Here is a 23,029-nt window from a genome sequence, read left to right as displayed (position 1 = left end):
AGCCCAGTTCACACTGCATTGAAACTCAGTAGAAGAATGTGACGGTAGTAGTTTATATCACCGTCCAGTATTCCCTTTTTCCCCATAAATGAATATTCCCAATAATCCACAGGAACAAAAATAGCTGGTATCGCCAAATAATCCACACATGAGCCAAAGCTTATAATGCTGGAACAAGACTGATTTAATGGAAGCAACAGGCATTCAATTTATACAGTACAAGCTCCTCCTCTGGGCCAGGCTAGATAATTGAGTTTCACAAACATACTAAACTCAATTATCTGCTAGCCAGAAACATTACAATTTACAGCATTTTCAGAAAAGTACTTTCCATAATACATAAAGTTATATGAGTAGCTGAGGATACTGGGAGTCACATATCCAAATCTCGCGAAATTCCGTTCGATAGTTTCCGTGTCACATCGTGTGGAAATCTGACCGGCTCGCCATGTGGTGGTATCCGCTTTACAGTTCCATAAAATCAGCAGCAAGAGCCGGTCTCCGTTCGCGTCTAATTACACGAAAACTACCATACGAACGTTGTATTTGGTTATAAAGAAATGCTCCCCTTGTTCGGTAGATTCCACCTCCCGAATGCCGGCGGTTTGATTCGTGAAGTGGAAAGTAGTCAGCCAGGACTTCCATTAAGACCGGGTGTTTGCGGAATTGCCATGCCGAAAACAGTTCCAGGCAAATCATGCGTATGTCCCGCTGACCGCGTTCGGGAGATTTAAGATGGCCGCCATCCTTTGTTCTCGCCACGTGTTCGTATGCCACCTGGGAGCAATTAAGTGCGGTTTCCTCAACGTTCTAAGTTCTGATTGCTACCCACGGTGGTCTCTGTTCGGTAGACGAATACATTGCTCAACATACATAAACAAAAACAAACTTATTATACGAATTTAACTGCAGGGAGAAGGCATAACCGAAGGCACACAGGTAAATACATACAAATCCTTCACAAAGAAGAATGGAGAATCTAGACGTAGTTAAATAAAACAATTACCTAGTTACATAGGCTGAAAAGAGACATGTGTCTATTACGTTCAGCCTTTCTCACATTTGTTTTTGCTGTTGATCCAAAAGAAGGCAAAAACATTTTGAAGCACTTCCAATTTTGCAACAAACTAGGAAAAAAATCCTTCTTGATCCCAGAATGGCAGTCAGATTTATCCTTGGATCAAGAAGCTATTACCCCACAAATTAAAAATTATATCTATGCATATTATGTTTTAACAAGTATGCATCCAGTTGCTGTTTAAACATCTGTACAGGCTCTGATGAAACCACTTCTTCAGAATTCCACATCCTTATTTGTGACAGACCTCCCTGTCTCTGGATTTTCACTTAAAAATGTGTTTTGTCTGTTTGTTCATCAGTTCCTGATTGTTTATCTATGTCCCTGGTTTCATTCACTAAAACAAACTAACTACCGAATGGCTGGCCACCCAGCAGGGAAGTGTGCTGCTTGTTAACCTTTTTGACCTCTTTGACACTGTGGTTAACCGCAGCCACTTCCATCTCCCGAACGGTTGGCTGGGGGGTTGGCGTTCGTATGAACGAACACGTGGCGGCGGCCATCTTAAACTTTCGAACGCCTAGCGGTGTTTTGTCGTCGACCGCATGGAACTGTTTTCAGTCACTGTTTCACACGAACACCGCAGGGACTTCCAGACTTCCATCATTTCGTTTAGATTCATACGAACGCAGCGGCGTTCGGTATATTTACCCCTTAAGGACAGACGACGGATATATTCCGTCATGATTCCCTTTTATTCCAGAAGTTGTGTCATTAAGGGGTTAAACTCACGAACCAGACCGACCCTGAGGACTAAAAACCATGGAACTAATTCTAGACAGATTTATGCTGAACGGTCGGTGAAGACACTTAAACCCCATGGCGATCTGACTCTGTTTGTGTATTTTAATGTGTTTTTGTTACAGTTTTAACTTCGGAATATTTTCTGTACCTGGAGATAATTGAGTTTACTACAGCCACTTAACCCAATTATCTCCAGGATAGAGAGGAGGGATTTTATTGTTTATGTGGGAGTGTTTCACATTGTGTTGTATTTTGATTGGCTACTGTATTTGTATTCCAGTCCTCCACAAGTTCCCTGTGGTATTATCGCTTGCTGGAGGGCCTGCATAAAAGGCCAAGCTGTGGCCACCATTAAACAGATCATACTTGACCCGCAACACAGAGCCTCGTCTCGTGCTTGGGGGGATATTTCTTCAAGGTTCCTGTTTAGCGCTTGGGATTATTCGGTAGCAGACTTCATACTTGGGGAAAAGATCATCTTTTGATGGCGTTAACCCCTTCTCATACCCGGGGTGCTGTCACATTATTGTTCTTACTGTAAAAAATCCCTTTCCTTTGCCTTAGACGAAATATCCTTTCTTCTAGTCTAAACGCGTGACCTTGTGTCCTATGTCTTGTTTATGAATAGAATCCAGACAAAGGTTTGTATTGACCACAAATATATTTGTTTGATGCTAACATATTCTCTCTGAGTTTTTCTAAACTAAAGAGGTTTAAACATGTTAACGTTTCTTCATAGCTGATATGTTCCATTCCTTTTATTAATTTTGCAGCCCGCCTCTGCACTTTTGTTAGTGCCATAATTTCCTTCATTAAAACAGGTGACCAAAATTGCACAGCATATTCAAGGTGTGGTCTAACCAGTGATTTATAAAGAGGTGAAATTATATTCTCATCCCGAGAATGAATGCCCCTATTTCTATATGACAACCTTACTGGCCTTAGCTACTGCTGATTGACATTGCACATTGTTGCAATCATCTTTAAATTTAAATATATGTGGTGTTAAACCACCAAGATTTTACAATGTGATGTTAATTCTGCAGGCACTCATTAGTGCAAAATGTTCTTGATTGCAGAATCTCTAAATTCTTGTTATTGGCATGGTTTGAGATGTGTCAGAGGTTGCTGGCCTAACTAGGGAGGTGCCAATACTTACCACAGGTCTAGCTCAGGATGTGTTGAGACTTGCCATAGATCTAGCTTTGGGTGTGCCAAGAATTGCCATATGTCTAGCTTGGGATCTGTTAAAATGTGCCATAGGTCTAGCTTAGGATGTGCCAAGGTAGCATTGGGTGTGTTAAGACTTGCCATAAGTCTAGCTTAGGATGTGCTAATACATGCCCGAGGTCTAGCTTGGTATGTTAACAAAAAACAGAAAATATATATACAACACACGTGCTCCCCAATGGTAAGAAATGTAAAATTGATTTACCAAATGTAGAAATGTAAGAAGAACCTTCTAGTGTTCTTAATATAAATGTAAAAAATACAATCTACAAACAGAAATAGACATAAAAAAACATAGTGTAATCTGTTTAAACACCATAAAATGCGCTAATTCAAATTGCACTCACAGAATAAAAGTGCAATACGGGCATATAACGATCTTTGAAGACTTGACGGAGTATCTGTGATCTTCTTTAAAACCTTATTAGAGAAGGAGAGACACACAAAACATAGTGCACCAATATAATATAAAGCAATATTATATATTGAATTGCACTCACAAAGGATCAGTTGAAATCCAGCATATCAATCACTAAAGGGATTATGGTGTCGACATCCTTCCTCCCATAGAAAATCGCCAGATTGAAAACACATAAAGAAAAATAAACTAAAACAGAAAATAAAATTGGATTCTAATTCTAAGTCCAAAGGTGCTGTTGTGGTCATGTCTTCAAAGATCGTTATATGCCCGTATTGCACTTTTATTCTGTGAGTGCAATTTGAATTAGCGCATTTTATGGTGTTTAAACAGATTACACTATGTTTTTTTATGTCTATTTCTGTTTGTAGATTGTATTTTTTACACTAGCTTGGTATGTGTCAAGACTTGCCATATGTCTAGCTTGGGATCTGTTAAAATGTGCCATAGGTCTAGCTTAGGATGTGCCAAGGTAGCATTGGGTGTGTTAAGACTTGCCATAGGTCTAGCTTAGGATGTGCTAATACATGCCTGAGGTCTAGCTTGGTATGTGCCAAAAATGTCCATAAGTCTGGCTTGGAATGTTTTAAGACACGCTACATATCTAGCTTGGGATATGTCAAGACTTGCCATAGTTCTTGCTTGGTACATGCCAAGATTTGCCATAGGTCTAGATTGGGATGTGCCAAGACATGCCATAGGTCTAGCTTTGGATGTGCAAAAACATGTCATATGTCTAGCTTGGGAGTTGGGATGTGTCAAGACATGCTATAGGTCTAGCTTGATATGTGTCAAGAATGTGTCCAAAGGACAAACTGGGACAGGGCGCTATGCTGATACATATACTATGTGAAATGACTGACTGGGACAGGGCGCTATGCTGATACATATACTATGTAAAATGACTGACTGGGACAGGGCGCTATGCTGATACATATACTATGTAAAATGACTGACTGGGACAGGGCACTATGCTGATACATATACTATGTAAAATGACTGACTGGGACAGGGCGCTATGCTGATACATATAGTATGTAAAATGACTGACTGGGACAGGGCGCTATGCTGATACATATACTATGTGAAATGACTGACTGGGACAGGGCGCTATGCTGATACATATACTATGTGAAATGACTGACTGGGACAGGGCACTATGCTGATACATATACTATGTAAAATGACTGACTGGGACAGGGCGCTATGCTGATACATATACTATGTAAAATGACTGACTGGGACAGGGCACTATGCTGATACATATACTATGTAAAATGACTGACTGGGACAGGGCGCTATGCTGATACATATACTATGTAAAATGACTGACTGGGACAGGGCGCTATGCTGATACATATACTATGTAAAATGACTGACTGGGACAGGGCGCTATGCTGATACATATACTATGTCTAATGACTGACTGGGACAGGGCGCTATGCTGATACATATACTATGTAAAATGACTGACTGGGACAGGGCGCTATGCTGATACATATACTATGTGAAATGACTGACTGGGACAGGGTGCTATGCTGATACATATAATATGTGAAATGACTGACTGGGACAGGGCGCTATGCTGATACATATACTATGTGAAATGACTGACTGGGACAGGGCGCTATGCTGATACATATACTATGTGAAATGACTGACTGGGAAAGGGCGCTATGCTGATACATATACTATGTAAAAGGACTGACTGGGACAGGGCGCTATGCTGATACATATACTATGTGAAATGACTGACTGGGACAGGGCACTATGCTGATACATATACTATGTGAAATGACTGACTGGGACAGGGTGCTATGCTGATACATATACTATGTAAAAGGACTGACTGGGCGGGGTGCTATGCTGATACATATACTATGTAAAAGGACTGACTGGGACAGGGCGCTATGCTGATACATATACTATGTGAAATGACTGACTGGGACAGGGCGCTATGCTGATACATATACTATGTGAAATGACTGACTGGGACAGGGCGCTATGCTGATACATATACTATGTGAAATGACTGACTGGGACAGGGCGCTATGCTGATACATATACTATGTGAAATGACTGACTGGGACAGGGCGCTATGCTGATACGTATACTATGTGAAATGACTGACTGGGACAGGGCGCTATGCTGATACGTATACTATGTGAAATGACTGACTGGGACAGGGCGCTATGCTGATACATATACTATGTGTAATGACTGACTGGGACAGGGCGCTATGCTGATACATATACTATGTGTAATGACTGACTGGGACAGGGCGCTATGCTGATTCATATACTATGTAAAAGGACTGACTGGGACAGGGCGCTATGCTGATATATATACTATGTAAAAGGACTGACTGGGCAGGGTGCTATGCTGATACATATACTATGTAAAATGACTGACTGGGCAGGGTGCTATGCTGATTCATATACTATGTGAAATGACTGACTGGGACAGGGCGCTATGCTGATACATATACTATGTGAAATGACTGACTGGGACAGGGCGCTATGCTGATACATATACTATGTGAAATGACTGACTGGGACAGGGCGCTATGCTGATACATATACTATGTAAAAGGACTGACTGGGACAGGGCGCTATGCTGATACATATACTATGTAAAAGGACTGACTGAGACAGGGCGCTATGCTGATACATATACTATGTAAAATGACTGACTGGGACAGGGCGCTATGCTGATACATATACTATGTGAAATGACTGACTGGGACAGGGTGCTATGCTGATACATATACTATGTAAAAGGACTGACTGGGCAGGGTGCTATGCTGATACTGGGACAGGGTGCCATGCTGATACATATACTATGTAAAAGGACTGACTGGGCAGGGTGCTATGCTGATACTGGGACAGGGTGCTACGCTGATACTGTGTATAAAGAATAATCTTACAGTAAGATGCTCTGCTGGTACATGGGACTCGGTTTAGACTTGTTACTACTATAGAGACAAGAGAAATGTGCTGGACTTACAAAGAGAAAATACACCCAGGTCTGAGTGCCAATCCACGGGATATGAAAACACAAACACCAAGAGATACATTATCTCAACGCAAGGCAAAGCATATGGCAAAGAGCTAATGAAACAGCGATGCTCTGTCTGTTACGTCTTGTTTAGTCGGGTTTATTTGTATTTACTCAACAAAGAACAAAGAAACAGACATATGCCAGGGTGATATTTGTATTGTATTTGCATTTTATAAAAGAAATGAAGACAAACAGAGAGAAAAGTACCTATAAAAGACACACTAGTAGCAATCTATTAAACACGTAGCACGTTGTTAGTATATTTAATATATATTAATGAATTGATATCAATATATTAACATATTGGAACTATTATAGTATGTCGGCTGATCTCAGGGTAAAAGTGCACAGTGTACATGGGGATTTTTGTTCATTACACTAGCACAGTTATATTTGCAATATTTATTTATTTATTTTAAATTACTATTACTACTATGCGAGGGGATATGATAACATTATACAAATATATCCGGGGCCAATACAAACCATTGTGTGGAAATCTATTCACAACCGGACTTTACATAGGACACACGGTCATGCATTTAGACTGGAAGAAAGAAGATTTCGTCTAAGGCAAAGGAAAGTTTTTTTTTCCTGTAAGAATAATCAGGATGTGGAATTCTCTGCCTGAAGAAGTGGTTTTATCAGAGTCCATACTGATGTGCAAACAGCAACTAGATGCATATTTACAAAAACAGAATATTCAAGGATATAATCTTTCACTGTAGGGTAATAACTGCTTGATTCAAGGATAAATCTGACTGCCATTCTGGGGTCAAGAAGGATTTTTTTTTCCTAGTTTGTTGCAAAATTGGAAGCGCTTCAGACTGTTTTTTTTTTTTGCCTTCTTTTGGATCAACAGCAAAAAACAAATGTGAAGAAGTCTGAACTTGATGGGCGCAAGTCTCTTTTCAGCTATGTAACTATGTAACTATATTCCGTCATCATTAACGGCAAGGCCTGTATTTAATCTACCTGACGTTTATTCATTTTTAGAAGAAATTTATATAATATCCTCCTGGTAAGACCAGACTGTTCTAGACCAGTACACAGTGAGACGATCAGAAGTTTATTCTGTAACATCCCATAGGGGGCAGCATTGTGCATCTCACAGCTGGCATTAATCAGAGTGTATTAGCTACTGTAACAAAGCATTTTCAGACATCATTAATTTGAAGTATATACAACATTTATATTTTCACAGCATCTCGTTTCTCAGGCAGTTAGAAAACACAAAATAAATAAATGTACTGCTTTTTGTCTCTCTTTTCACTGTTTTTGGATAATCTAATGTGCTGACAATGTGATTTAGATGATTATGATCATTATGTATGACAAACCATTTCACATTGTCACAAATAAATCCTCGGTATGATTAACATTTTGACTTTCTCTATGACTCCAGCAACATCATTAATTAACATAATTAGGACTCACCCATTCTCCTCTTAATAAGAGAGTAGTATTGCAAACTCTTACAGAACAGGTACAAACTAGTGTCGTTTCTCTAGATATTGGGCCGGAATTTCATAGCAATGACCGATTGTACGATAGAATGGGAAAATAGTGAAATCCCAAGAAACTCACAGTGGGTTAGGAAATTTATCATTTGAATTGATTTAGATTTAAATATACTTGTGATTCTATCAAAGGGTAAGTATATCTACAAAGCTTGTTTCTCTCTCTTTGACTACGTGGTTGACAAGACAAACATATTTGTTTAAATTGGAACAGTTCTCTATTGATCTGTGTCCTGTTCTTTACAATTTTTTGAAAGTACTTGCAAAATTATTCACACAGATATTTTGTGTCGATTGCCATGTAAATGCTTGAAATTTAATTTTTCCCTGAACCCTGGAATAGTCCCCCAAATGGTTGAACCTACATGTAGTCCTGTCCAGGTCAGTATCACTGCCTTGTTCCAGCTTCCTTCAGGTCCTGTGTTGTAATGTGGAGGAGTGCTGTCCAGCAGAGCTGGTGCAAGGATTTTTGTTGCCCCACACCCCCATCATATGCTCTAACCATGATGTGACATCACAATGCCCCACCCATACGATCTGTCATAATGTCACCCTTTTTTCAACATTTACATTAATCAGAAGTGTTACATGTTGCAATAAAGCCTATTTAAAAATAGTAGATAATAACTTGCCCTTGCTAAAGAGAAAAGCTACAGTGGTTCTGTTGCCTATGGTGTCCCTTTAAGGTCAAACTAGCAAAACTTGCAACTGGTTGAATTGGGTATTGTAAAATTCACTTTGATTTCCCAAAAATTCACACTTTTATGAATAAACCTGCTCAAATTGTAAATTTCAATAAGAAGACATCCCTATTAATGATATTACAGGGACCTGGATGCGCTGCTAGAGGGCCGTGGCACCCGACCAGGTCCCTGTTCAGATGCCCATAGGGTGGACATAAGTGCTTGCGTTTGGGCCCTCGAGCTCCAGAAGGGCTCTACTGGCAGAGGTGCCCCTGCCGACACCGCAGCTCCCACCTCCACTGACTCTCGTGCTGTGCTGCCTGCAGCCTGTTTCTGCGCTCAGGTGGTTGCAGAGGGTACAGCAGAGACGGTTGCTGGGCACTACCTTTTCCAATGCGCCCTAGACGACCACATGTAGGAAGTGATGGCCCTGGTGCCCAGGTCTTCTTCACAACAGCGTCTTGTGGGTATTCCTGGATTGTATAACTTCCAGGTGGTCAGCCAAACACGTTTCACACTTTGGGCTTTATCAATGGCAGCATGCTAATTTTGATAATGCCCGATAGGTAAAAGCGTTTGCTCAGCTCTGAACAGAATTATTCTCCTCTTAAACCAAGACAAATCAATCAAGGGGATCACACAGATAACAGCACAATGATTTATATCCGGAAACGTATCAATGTATGCGCACTTTTCACGTCTCTGTCTACAGGCTGTGGACATACCATATAAAACTTTAACTACTTAGTTAATTGTAAAAAGCAAAAATTGTAACGGATATCAGAGAGGATGTAAAAATAATCTTCCTTCTAATATTGCAGGCTGTGCCAATAAAAAAAAATAATAATATATATATTTACACATTAAGATTTCGCTGTAGAGAAAAACACATTTTGTAGTTTGTAATGTTGATATTGGGTCACCTGGCGGTAATGAGGTGTGTTGTCTTCTTTTAATGATTAAATATAAGCTGTGTTTAAAGTGCATGTCACTGCTGGGAAAATATTCATCTTGAATAATCTTACTCCAGGGCATGCTGGGTTTAATTGTTAATTTCCAGAGAACCTGCGGAGAGGCTGTAACTTCATATGTACAGTCGTGGGACATGTCTCCAGTCGCAATGACACTGCAACATCACCGCATTGATTTATGTAGGATTAATCTTCATTAGACTGAAGAGGTTGGAATGAGCTCTTATACGGGATGGGCCAAAATTCTGAGTAGGATTTGACAGGTAAATCACTCATTTTTTAGTAGTTAAATTTGTTTTGTTGCAGTTACGTTTATAACTGAGTCTTGGGAGATTCATTATGCGTAATTTCTTGAAGGAACAACGTGTAAAAACAATTAATGTAAACATCAACTCATCATGTCTGACACAGCTCATTTTCACCCATATATACTTCATCAATAAGCAAAACTGTCATTTCTGGGATACATAAAAACCACAGGATAATTCATCAGCACCACTTGTATCCTAAAAACAGAATACGGGTGAAGCGCTATATGAGTGGGTGACCAAAGTTGATATCTGGTGATGGAGATTAAAAGTCAAAAAACAATACCTTAGTATATAAATGCACAATAATTATTTTAAGGCTTTCCTTAGTATGTGAGTTCACAATAATTATTTAAGGGTTTCCTAGAGGTATAAACAAAAAAAACCAAACATAGTGCAGACTGTAACACAGAAATAAGTAAAATTGGAAGTTACAAAATGCCCACTCACACTTTCAGGAGCTATATGGGTATAGCTCAATATAAGCGTTTTCAGAGTCCGTAGAGGCGACTCTTATCCCTTCTTTTAATATCTTCCTCTCTTGTATTCTGGAAAGTATAAGGGAAAGTGCCTCTGGTGCAATAACGCAAGTTTTGTATTCAATAAAGAGTAAGGAAAATAGGGTACTTACAAACCCAGAGCCTTCCACATCGGCTCTGATCAAATCGCATATGTGGATTAAGGACCACCAGGGCCGGCCTTAGGGGTGTGCGAGCTGTGCGGCCGCACAGGGCGCCATGTAGCAGGGGGCGCCGTGCGGCCGCACAGCCGGCTGGGATTTTTTTTTTTTTCAAATTTGCAGCGGGGTCGGAGCTTACCGTGCGGCGGGGGCGGAGCTAAAAGCGCCGGAAAACTGCTGCAGGGGAAGCAGGAAGGAGTCCCTGCTTCCCCACCAAACAGTCACCAGGAGCTGCACTGCCTCCACAATGAACTCCACAGGTAACTGTGGGATTGTCAGGTGAGTGTGACTCTCTGCCTGTGTTTATTACTGTCTGTGTGTGTATGACTGTCTGCCTCTGTGTGTCTGTATGTATGACTGCCTGTGTGTGTCTGTGTGTGTGAGACTGTCTGCCTGTGTGTGTGTGTGTGTGTGTGTGTGTGTATATGACTGTCTGCCACTGTGTGTCTGTGTGTATTACTGTCTGCCTGTGTGTGTGTGTGTGTGTGTGTGTATATGACTGTCTGCCACTGTGTGTCTGTGTGTATTACTGTCTGCCTCTGTGTGTGTGTCTGTGTGTATGACTGCTTCTGTGTGTATGACTGCTTCTGTGTGTATGACTGTCTCTGTGTGTATGGCTGTCTGCCTCTGTGTGTATGGCTGTCTGCGTGTTTGTCTGTGTGTATGACTGTCTGCCTCTGTGTGTGTCTGTGTGTATGACTGTGTGTGTCTGTGTGTATTACTGTCTGCCTCTGTGTGTGTCTGTGTGTATTACTGTCTGCCTCTGTGTGTATGACTGACTGTCTGCCTTTGTGTGTCTGTGTGTGTGTGTGAGACTGTCTGCCTTTGTGTTTCTGTGTGTGTGTATGACTGTCTGCCTGTGTGTGTGTGTGTGTGTGTGTGTGGATGTCTTCCTGTGTGTGTGTATGGCCGTCTGACTCTGTGTGTGTGTGTGTGTGTGTATGACTGTCTGCCTGTGTGTGTGTGTGGATGTCTTCCTGTGTGTGTGTATGGCCGTCTGACTCTGTGTGTGTGTGTGTGTGTGTGTATGACTGTCTGCCTGTGTGTGTGTGTGGATGTCTTCCTGTGTGTGTGTATGGCCATCTGACTCTGTGTGTGTGTGTGTGTGTGTGTCACATACAACCAATACACGCATATCACACACTGTTAATACACGCATTACAAATATCACACATAGCACACATATCACACACAGTCATCATACCTATTATCACATACACAGACAACACAAACATTACAGCATACATGGATGACGGGGGGGGGGGCGCTGTGAAGATTTTTCGCACAAGGCCGGCCCTGAGGACCACACTCCTTCTTTACAAGTAGCAGGAAATGCCAATAGTGTATAAAAAATATATAAACTTTATTATGCTATGTGCAATAAGAATATAAATATAAATATAAAAATATATATCAATACAATAAAATACACTATATAGGCATAAAGAGTCCAGTGTTCCAAAAGTCTTTTTTAGCTCACAATGTTCCCAGAACGCGTTTCGCCTTGATGACTTCCTCAGCTGGATGTGAAAAAAGTCTTTCTGTTTCTTCTTGCACTGGTCCTGCTATTTGTACCCCTTTCAGGGGTAAATTGATTCATTTTCGGCTCTTGCTTTCGCAGGCTATCACCATGCCAACGGTGACGCCCTGCGTGTCAAGCCTCTTTTGCTCTTTATTTCCGGGTATTCTTTTCGGTTCGTCACTTCCGGTTTCGCAGTGGTAAGCCGATACGTCATATCCGTGCGTTCCAACTTGCGATAGGTGGTTTTACTTCCCTATCGCATCAGCGAACCGGCATACTCATAGAAGAAAGAACGGAGGGAGACACAAGATCATTTTCTGTACAACTTACTTCATATATATCTATTGTGTTTTCACTTATTTAGGAACTTTAATAATTACTCCATGAGTTGTATCTACAATTTTTAATGAATCCGTGTGTATAAATTGCATTTTGCTTGATTAATAATAAAAACTGTTTATGTCTACCATAAGACCTCACTATTTATTCGTTGGGATATAATATTATCCTCTCCCATATAATCACTTTTATAACTTAAGAAAAATATATACATACAGAAGACCCTTCATTAAGCTTATTTGTTGGGATATAATTTTAACTCTCCTATACAGACACTTATATGACATAGGAAAAATATACATACAAATCTTCATTGTGCATACAGAACCATAGAAGATATATGACCCATCATTGTACATACTTAACCATAAAAATGTAAGACCCATAATACCCAAAAAGTATTAAAATAAGGATAGTAAAAAATAGAGATAAAAAATATATGAAAGAGAGTCTAAAAAAGAATCTAAAAAATGCTTTATACTAAAATGGATAGTGGAGAGTTAAAAATGGATCTTATTTTAAAAAATGGCACATTTCAAAATCTGCATTGAGTCCATTAAGGATCAGAGTGTCTAATTAAAAAATCCATTCCATTTCACATTTACTCATTTTTACGTCAAAGTTCCCTCCTCTCCAATCTTTTTCCACTTTTTTTATACCTAAAAACACAGTGTCTTTGGTTTCACAATTATGGTAATTTTTGTAATCTAAGGAAACACTATGTTTCTCAAAACCCTTCATAATGTTTCGTGCACGCTCCTCTATTCTTGTGTGGAGTTGTCTTGTAGTTTTTCCTATGTATTTTAAACCACACGGACATATGAATAAATAGATTAGGTTTTTGTAATAACATGTGAGGAAATCTTTAATTTGATATTCTGTTCCCTCTTTATATACTCTTCGTATACTTTTTAATATGTCTTTTCCTGTTTGCGGTTCTCCTGCACGTCAAACATTGACCACAGCCATATAATCCTTTGTCTGTATTAAAAGGGTTAACTTTTTTCTTTTCTTTAATAAAACTAGTGGTAAGTGTGGTACGGAGGTTACTAACCCCCCCTATGGATAAAATAAGGTTTCTCTGGGAGAAGGGTCTTAGCTGCTGGATCCTGTAAAAGGATAGGCCAAAATTTAGAAATAATGTTCCTCACTTTATAGTTTTCCGTGCTAAAATTACATATAAAAGGGATTTCTTTAAAATCTTTCTCTTTCTTCTCTTTGTATTTTTCTACCACTTGTATCCTGTCTAATGCACCGTCTGGTGACCTCACAGCAAGTTATTGGGTCCTACTTCTTCGAAAACTGATGAACCTCAAATATTAACTAATGTCATGAACAAGGCCATCAGAAGAACCCAACGTTGCGAGGCATTTAAAAGATGTCATCTCCGTACCTAGTCAAACAAATCTCCATACGTTAAGCATTTATTCTAGTTTTCGTGCTTTACAATGTTTAATTATCACTTTCCTTCTGCTTCATAGTTTCACCAAACACATTTCTTTGTGTTATTTATTGCTATCAATGCAAGTCCCATTCCCTTTGGAAGATCTATGAACCCACTTCTCTCTGTGGAATCACGGTGGAAGAATTATACTTACTCCGCACAAAGACACAGTCTGGACATCTCTGAAAGTACAACAGAAGAAAATGTTCTTCTACTCTATAATACTCCACACCTCACACCAGTAGCATGGAATAATGGAGACAGTTCTTCTTTCAGCTCATACAGCCAAGATCTACTTCACCACCAGCTACGTACCATGTATCCCAAAGGTTACATAACATAAGGTACCACAACCTTGCAGATAATAAGTCACTTTAAAATAATTACTTAGTCCCCCAGTCCTTTTACTTTTCATGTTTCAGTAACTTCCCTCCATTTCGTTCTTTTCTTTACAGAAGATACCTTTTGTCAGCAGAGATTATTATGGAATCCAGAAGACGTCTCATTATCAGGTTATTTCGAACCTTTCTTCACTGTGGGAAATAAAACCACTCATGAACATTTGACAGAATGGAGTCACCGTGGAATTTGCATTCTAATTAAAACCTTGTGTTTTGTATCAAAGGTTTAATTACATGACTGTACATGGCTGAATTCACTGCTCCAAAGATCTGCCGTTCCTTGTTCTTGGAACAACTTTTAATTGCTCTTTGACCTCAATATTTCACTTTTTACAGGATTGCAAGATACATTTTAATATGGCCCAAACTGTGAGTTCTTTGATAAGGGCTTTAGTTACTGACTGTGTACAGAGTGTACATGATTCCAGTTGTGTCAGTCAGCAGTATGAAAAAAATACAAAGATTGAGAAAGAGGCTTGCACTCACGGTCTTTGTTTCTTTAAAACGGTTCCTTTTATTTAATAAAAGATATTACTTGGAATCTAATATGTTTCAATATTATGATATGATATTAGAGTTAGAGAATTATGACTAGTATATACAAATGGACCTATATGGAAAAGTATAGCAATGAGGAATAATAGCTTAATTTAAGTAAGATATGTAAGAGTTACAGAGACGTACCATTCTACACACTCGGATATGTAATTATCACTATCAAGCACTTTAAGTAATAAGGAATGGGTTCACTTTAAATACTAGTGATGAGGCCATCGTGATACGGTAGTGAGTTAAGTTAAATGTAAATGTCAATATATATAAAGAAATATATCACTTTTGTTTTATGAAAGCACATTAATGTACATAACAGCAAATGTATCACTTTAAGAAAAAACAATAGGTTCATTGTAGTAATGTAAATATGATGTCAAGCACTTGTTAGCACTTTAATGTACATAAAAGCAGGTGTATCACTAAGTAAAGATAATTTTCTAATATATTAATGTAAATATGATAAGAATCACATAGCACTTGTTAGCACTTTAATGTTTATAAAAGCATATGTATCACTTTAAGTAAATACACTTTATTGCACTTTAATGTACATAACAACACTAAGTCACTTTATAATACAACACATAGAACATGATCTGAGCATAGAGAATGGTTATGTCACTTTAAATCGAATTAAGGAGAGTATGGTAGAATGTTTTTTTTTAGGAACTGTTTTGTAATCCTGCCTACTGCATATAGACCATTGTGAGTTGAGTTAAGTAATAAGAAGCTCATGAGAAGAGGAACCTCAATTTGTTAACAGGAGTATTGAATTTTAATGTTTAATGTTGTGTATGAATTTGTAGGTTAGATCTGTAAGGCTGAACGATCGGCATACAGAGAGAAGTTGTTTCGCAAGGTTGCTATGGAGCCAGATATGCATACCGGGTAACTGTAGCAATGGGCCCGCCAGTACGCTACTTCCGGGTAGCGGCATACTGGCGCATGCGCAGTTGTAGTGGATAGACGCCGAGGAGAAGAGACGGCCTTACAGGTGGTGAGTATTTTATTGATTGAATTATTAGTTTAACTAGCTATATAAGCATGCCATTTGTAATGTGAATTTGAGCTGTAAAGATCCTGATGAAAGCCACGGACGTTGGCTGAAACATCGATCATATTTTAAAGAAATGAAATAAAAGGAACCGTTTTAAAGAAACAAAGACCGTGAGTGCAAGCCTCTTTCTCAATATTTGTATATCAATTAATGGCATTGGAAATTATATATATATATATATATGTATTAAGGCCGTTTGGCCTGTATTTGTGGGAGGGGCTTAAATTAATTCACTCCCCTATATAAGGGACACCCCTTCCCTGACTCATATCGCTTGAGGTCAGCATCAGAATAATATCCACTTCCGGGTCATCCAGACGCCATTTTACCTGATTACTCCATGAGGTTTTCTAAGCTGAGCTGTGTCAGGAATCCAGCCACAGGCTTTTCCGGCCTACCACCTTCTTTCTTCAATCCATTGCCGTGATGGTGTCCAAGTGACTCACAAACCGTAAGTCGACCTACCCGGCATCAGTTCCATGGCACCATGCACGGGTCAGGTCCTCACTTTACGGCTGCATTTTGCCTAAGTCTGTTCTAAAAACATTTCATGTTCATGCATATCATTCGTTTAAACCCCCTACCGGTCATTCGGTGTACTACAGGCTTCTTAGACATTATTGCATTTCATGTACAAACCAACGAACCACCGCATTTTCGCCTACACACTGACCCCTACCAGTCATTCGGTCTACTACAGGCTTCTCAGACATTATTGCATTTCATGTACAAACCAACGAACCACCGCATTTTTCACCTACACACTGACCCCTATCAGTCATTTGGTTTACTACAGGCTTCTTAGACGTTTTTGCATTTTCATGTACAAACCAATAAACCACTGCATTTTCACCTACACACTGACCCCTACCGGTTTTTCAGGTGTACTACAGGCTTCTTAGACATTATCGCATTTCATGTACAGATCAACGAACCACTGGATTTGTGCCTACACACTGACCCCTACTGGTCTTTTGGTGTACTACAGGCTTCTTAGACATTATCGCATTTCATGTACAAACCAACAAACCACGGCATTTTCGCCTACATGCTGACCCCTATCGGTCAATCGGAATACTACAGGCTTCTCAGACTTTATTTCACTTCATAAGCAAACAAACTAACTACAGCATTTTCGCTTTTATACTGACTCCTATCTGTCAAATGGTAGGATTAACCCCTTAAGGACAAATGACATGTGTGACATGTCATGATTCCCTTTTATTCCATAAGTTTGGTCCTTAAGGGGTTAAAGGGTATTTTTACCATACAATCAGCATTTCTGACCCCTACTGGTCAACAGCAAAACTGTCTTCACATGTCATATACAATTTACCAGCCAATATAAATTACACATAAGATTGTTTTAAACATAACCATAAACCATAAATTAAACTCCAGCACGGGCTCAACTTCAGGTTTAATTCACAATAATTTACACTTCACATCAAGACCAACAGTGGTTCTATCAACACTGCCACCTACAGGTCTGTCAAGTACATTGACAATTTTCATGGGGTTTTACAAACACCAAAACACTGACCCCTATAGGTCAACAGACAAACAACATTTCACATAGCAATCAGTATCCAACTACACTGCCACCTATAGGGCACCTGGCAGATCTCCAGTGCACTTGCATTTTGCAACACCATGTTCACTGACCGTTACAATTCAATAAGACATAAAACAATTCACATAGCAAGTAGTATATCAACATCTGGTATAAATACATATATTATTACACAGTAGCAGACGCATCTGTATATACGTAACTGGTAATATAGTTCACATACATTTTTCACAGCACGCTGCTCACACAACAGACTTTCCCCTAGCAAGGGGACATACAACATACAAGGTGGGGACAGATCACTTTTTCACTTGTACATACGGCACTTAATGGGTTAAGATTGATACATATTTAACCAGTATGGCTACGATGTTTAATATTTACACATTGTGGCAAACCCAGCCACTTCTGACTTATATGTATCGTAGGTTGTCCATAGGCTGAATGTATACTGAAAGTTGTTACCTGTGATAATGCTATGTACAGCCGTTCGCCGTACGAATATGGGCTCCCCAGGTAGACCACACTTTCACCAGTCGTGTGGCACCAAGTAACCGATTGCACTCCGGGTGCAATCGGTATTTAAAGGCTCTCCTTGGTGGCCGCCGATCGGCTACCGACCATGCGGCGGTCGGCCATCTTGGATCCTTTGTCTCTGCAGCGGTGTTCGGTCGTCGAGAGCCTGGAACCGAAAACGGCTACTCAATGATTCGAACACCGCTAGACTTCCAGAGCGGTGGGGAGTACCGCGTTTAGTACATTATGTGCCCCATACATATTCGGTACTTTTAGACCGAATTCCCTGTTTGGATGTATTTTGTGCGGCGTTCGGTTAGTTTAGCTGGGATCGGAGCGGTATTCTCACTAAATGTGCCCACCGACCCCAGCTATCTACCGAACGGTCATTCATCTAAAAGCGAGCTGTAATGGATAAACTACAGATTTCTGTATAAATTGTCGGTTTTGCTCCACGAGGGGATAATCCACTTAATCGTCCATTTTAGTGGGAGTATCCCCCTCGTGCAGCAATGCCTGATGGGAGAAATCCCCTATAATAACTGTAAGGAAACCCCTTGCACGGGGAACTGCATAAATACGGAAGTCTGTGAATAAAGCGAGTTAGTTGACTCCCAAACTGTGTTTCGTCCGGTTATTGGGAGGATGGGGAATATTGCCGTGCTTTCTGTCTTGACTGTGGATTTCCTGAGGATACCAACGGATATCGTGGACTAATATACTGCGTTCCGTTACAATTGGTGGCAAGCGACGGGATCCGAACCTTACAGCCGAAAAACAGAGTTCGTGTAACTGGAACTACCGAACGAGGAAAGCAAAGGCAATTCGTATGGAGATTGACTATACCATACTGAAGCGACAGACGTTAAAGGAACTACTGGAAGCCAGAGGGAAAGTAGCCAGCAGCAAAAACAAGGCGACAATCATTGCCGAGCTGATGGAGGGAGACCAAGCCCGCAGCGCTACCCCCCCGGTAGTTATGGAGGAAACACTCTATGAAAGAGAGATGAGGACCAGGCTAGCGTTTTTGCCGCAACCGGTATCAGATGCCATGTTAAATATGGTAATGGCAAATGTGCAGGAATACGTTATGGCACACAGCCCGCAACACACCCTGGCTCGAACCGAGTCAAACCCAGGGTCACTCTACAACCCAGTAAAGCCCAAGATCCCGTACCAGGCCTTCAGGGCTTTTTGCGAGGAAAAGGACGAGATAGACGGGTACTTGCAGGACTTTGAAAGACTGTGTGATCTGCATGAGCTAGAACGGTCCGTATGGGTGCAACTGCTAGCAAGCAAACTAGCAGGTCGGGCAGCCGAAGCGTACCGTGCTGTACCCAGTGAGGACAGCAAAGATTATGCCAAAGTAAAGCGTGCAATCTTGGAGAGGTATGCCATTACCCCGGAGGCATACCGGCGCAAGTTCCGACACTTACGCAAACCAGAGCGAGATTCGCACGCAGAATGGGCACACAAATTAGATCAAGCCTCCCAAGGGTGGATCCAGGCCAGCAACGCCACCACCATGGAGGAATTACGCCAGCTGATGTTGCTGGAACAATTTTTTAATGGACTATCCCCGGAGACGCAAGAATGGGTACGGGATAGGAAACCCCTTACCCTAACGGAAGCGGCTAGATTGGCCGATCAACATTTCGATGCCCGGAGACCCCAGGGACCCGTAGCCAAAAGCTACTCCCGACCCCCAGGACTACCTAGCGCTACAACACCCCTAGCACCCACCGCTGCCCCGTTCCGTCCCTCACAAGGACAGATACCACCACCGTCCAGATACAACGGGCGGGCAAACATCCAATGCCATTCCTGCAAACAATGGGGGCATATGGCCCGAGAGTGCAACCAGAATCGCAGCCGGCCCACCTGGACTCAGGGCCGTCCAAACCCAGCACCCAGGGCGGCTGCTCACCATTACCAGAGGGACTCCGCCACTCAGGATGTATGGAGTGTGCAGGCGGAGGAACCTCTGGGCATATTGCACGAGGTCATGTCGGTCCGAGCCACTGATAACCGGCAACATCACCGACAACTAGTAACTCTGGAGGGGACCGAAGTGCAGGGTCTGCGAGATTCGGGAGCTACCTTAACCCTGGTAGCCCCCCATTTGGTTTCAGAGGGCACGCATACCGGCGGATCAGTGGCCGTTCGGGTAGCCGGGGGAGCTGTATACCGGCTACCCACGGCGAAAGTACATTTGAACTGGGGTGCGGGAGAGGGGACAATAGAAGTGGGACTAATGCAGAACTTACCAGCAGATGTTGTGTTAGGGAATGATTTGGGTCAGATGACCTCTGCCTTTGTTCCTCAGGCACCCTACCAGGAAGCCCATCCGGTAACCACACGGCAACAGGCACGCACCACGGCTACACCGATACACTCTGAGGCTCAGGTAAGAGACCACGACCCTCACCCGACTTACATATCCTGGGATACCCCGACTACCTTTATCACCGAAGTACAGACCGATCCCACTCTACAAGTCTATAGGGACCGGGCACAAGCTGTACAGGCCGGGCTAGAGGGGGAGCATTTCACGTGGGAAAAAGAGTTACTGTACCGTGTCACGGCCAAGGACGTGGGGGGGTCCGTCACCTTAACGAACAAACAACTAGTGGTACCTCGGAAGTATAGGCAGGAGCTGCTCAGAATTGCTCATGATATCCCCTTATCAGGGCACCTAGGGATGACCCGTACCCGGTACCGCCTAACGCACGCGTTTTTCTGGCCCGGAATCTCACAGGATGTGCGACAATATTGCACATCCTGCGACGTCTGCCAGAGAGTAGGAAAACGAGGGGATCGCCACAAGGCCAAGTTATGTCCCCTTCCCATTATCGCCGAACCCTTCAGCAGGGTCGCAGTCGATATAATAGGGCCCCTGCCAAAACCCAGTCCTTCTGGGAAGAAATATATTTTAACTGTGGTGGACTACGCCACCCGATATCCCGAAGCGGTAGCCCTCTCTAACATTCACGCTGAAACCGTGGCGGAAGCTCTCATAAAGGTATTTTCCCGAGTAGGGTTCCCCCAGGAGATAATATCTGACCGAGGCACCCAATTTACTGCTGAGGTTACCCAACAGATGTGGAAAGTGTGTGGCATTAAGCCCATAGTCAATTCAGCCTACCACCCCCAGTCCAATGGACTATGCGAACGCTTCAATGGGACGCTGAAGCAGATGCTTCGGACGTTCGGGGAGACCCACAAAGACTGGGAGAGGTTTCTACCTCACCTGCTCTTTGCGTATAGAGAGGTTCCCCAAGAATCGACCGGGTTCTCCCCATTCGAACTACTGTTCGGGAGGAGAGTACGGGGACCTTTAAACTTAATTAGGGAGCACTGGGAGGGGGAGAGTATCGCTAGCGAAACCCCTATAGTATCGTACGTACTGGAGTTCCGAGACCGACTGGAGGCGCTAACCCAGGCCGTACACACCAACCTCCAGGCGGCCCAACAACGTCAGCGGCGATGGTACGATAGGGGAGCCAGAGACCGCAGCTTTCAAGTGGGGCAGAAGGTTTTAATTTTAAAACCTGTCCGCGCCGATAAGCTGCAGGCCATCTGGCAAGGCCCATACCAGGTAGTGGAGCAGCGATGCGACACTACCTATGTGATTGGCCCCTGCTCCGGGGTAGGGAAGAGACGCATGCTTCACGTCAACCTGCTCAAACCCTACCACGAGCGGATAGAGGATGTGACGGCAATCTGTGCCTCAGCCATGGAAGATCAGGAGAACTTACCATTACCTGATCTGCTAGAACAGGAAGAGCCGGTAGAGCCCTCCCGGGGGGTTCAACTGGGGGAGCGGCTAAACCCTCGTGAGCGTGCCCAGATACAGGCACTGATCGTAGCTAAAGGGGCTACGTTCTCTAATGTACCTGGGTACACTCCGCTGGCCACCCACCGGGTTGAAACCCCGGGACAGCTACCTATGCGGCAGGCCCCATATAGGGTCCCGGAATCAGTCCGGACTCATATGAAGGCCGAGCTGGATGAGATGCTGCAGTTAGGGGTTATCGAGCCCTCCGATAGCCCCTGGGCATCGCCGGTAGTCCTGGTACCTAAAAAGGACGGCACGACCCGATTCTGCGTTGACTACCGGAGGCTGAATGACAAGACCGTGTCTGACGCCTACCCGATGCCCCGTATAGACGAACTGCTAGATAAAATGGCACGGGGCCAGTATCTCACTACAATTGACTTATGTAAGGGATACTGGCAGATTCCTTTAGCCGATGATGCCATCCCCAAGTCGGCGTTTGTCACCCCGTTTGGCCTGTACCAGTTCAAGGTCATGCCCTTCGGGATGAAAAACGCTCCGGCTACTTTTCAGCGGATGGTAGATCGACTACTGGACGGCTTCCAGGACTATGCCTGTGCCTACCTGGACGACATAGCCATCTTCAGCCAGACTTGGGAAGATCACCTCCAACATATAGGGGCGATCCTAGATCGTATTGGGGGAGCAGGGTTAACGCTGAAACCGAGTAAGTGCCACATCGGGATGGCCGAGGTACAGTACCTAGGACACCGAGTAGGGTGTGGGCAGCAGAGACCCGAGCCAGCCAAAATTGAGGCCGTGGCCAAGTGGCCTACCCCCAGGACCAAAACCCAGGTGCTAGCGTTTCTAGGGACCGCAGGGTATTATAGGAAATTTGTACCCGACTACAGTACCCTGGCCAAACCCCTGACGGACCTGACCAAAAAGAACCTTCCCCGACTGGTTGTCTGGGCCCCAGAGTGTGAGCAGGCATTCCAACAGCTCAAGACCGCACTAACTAATGCTCCTGTGTTAATGGCTCCTGATCCAACTAAAAGATTTCTTGTCCACACAGACGCTTCAATGTTTGGATTGGGGGCAGTGCTGAGCCAAGTGGGAGCCGATGGCGGAGAACATCCCGTAGCCTACTTAA

This window comes from Pelobates fuscus, chromosome 1 (genome assembly GCF_036172605.1).
Source record: "Pelobates fuscus isolate aPelFus1 chromosome 1, aPelFus1.pri, whole genome shotgun sequence".
Classification (NCBI taxonomy): Eukaryota; Metazoa; Chordata; class Amphibia; order Anura; family Pelobatidae; genus Pelobates; species Pelobates fuscus.
This window is presented reverse-complemented; position numbering follows the sequence as displayed.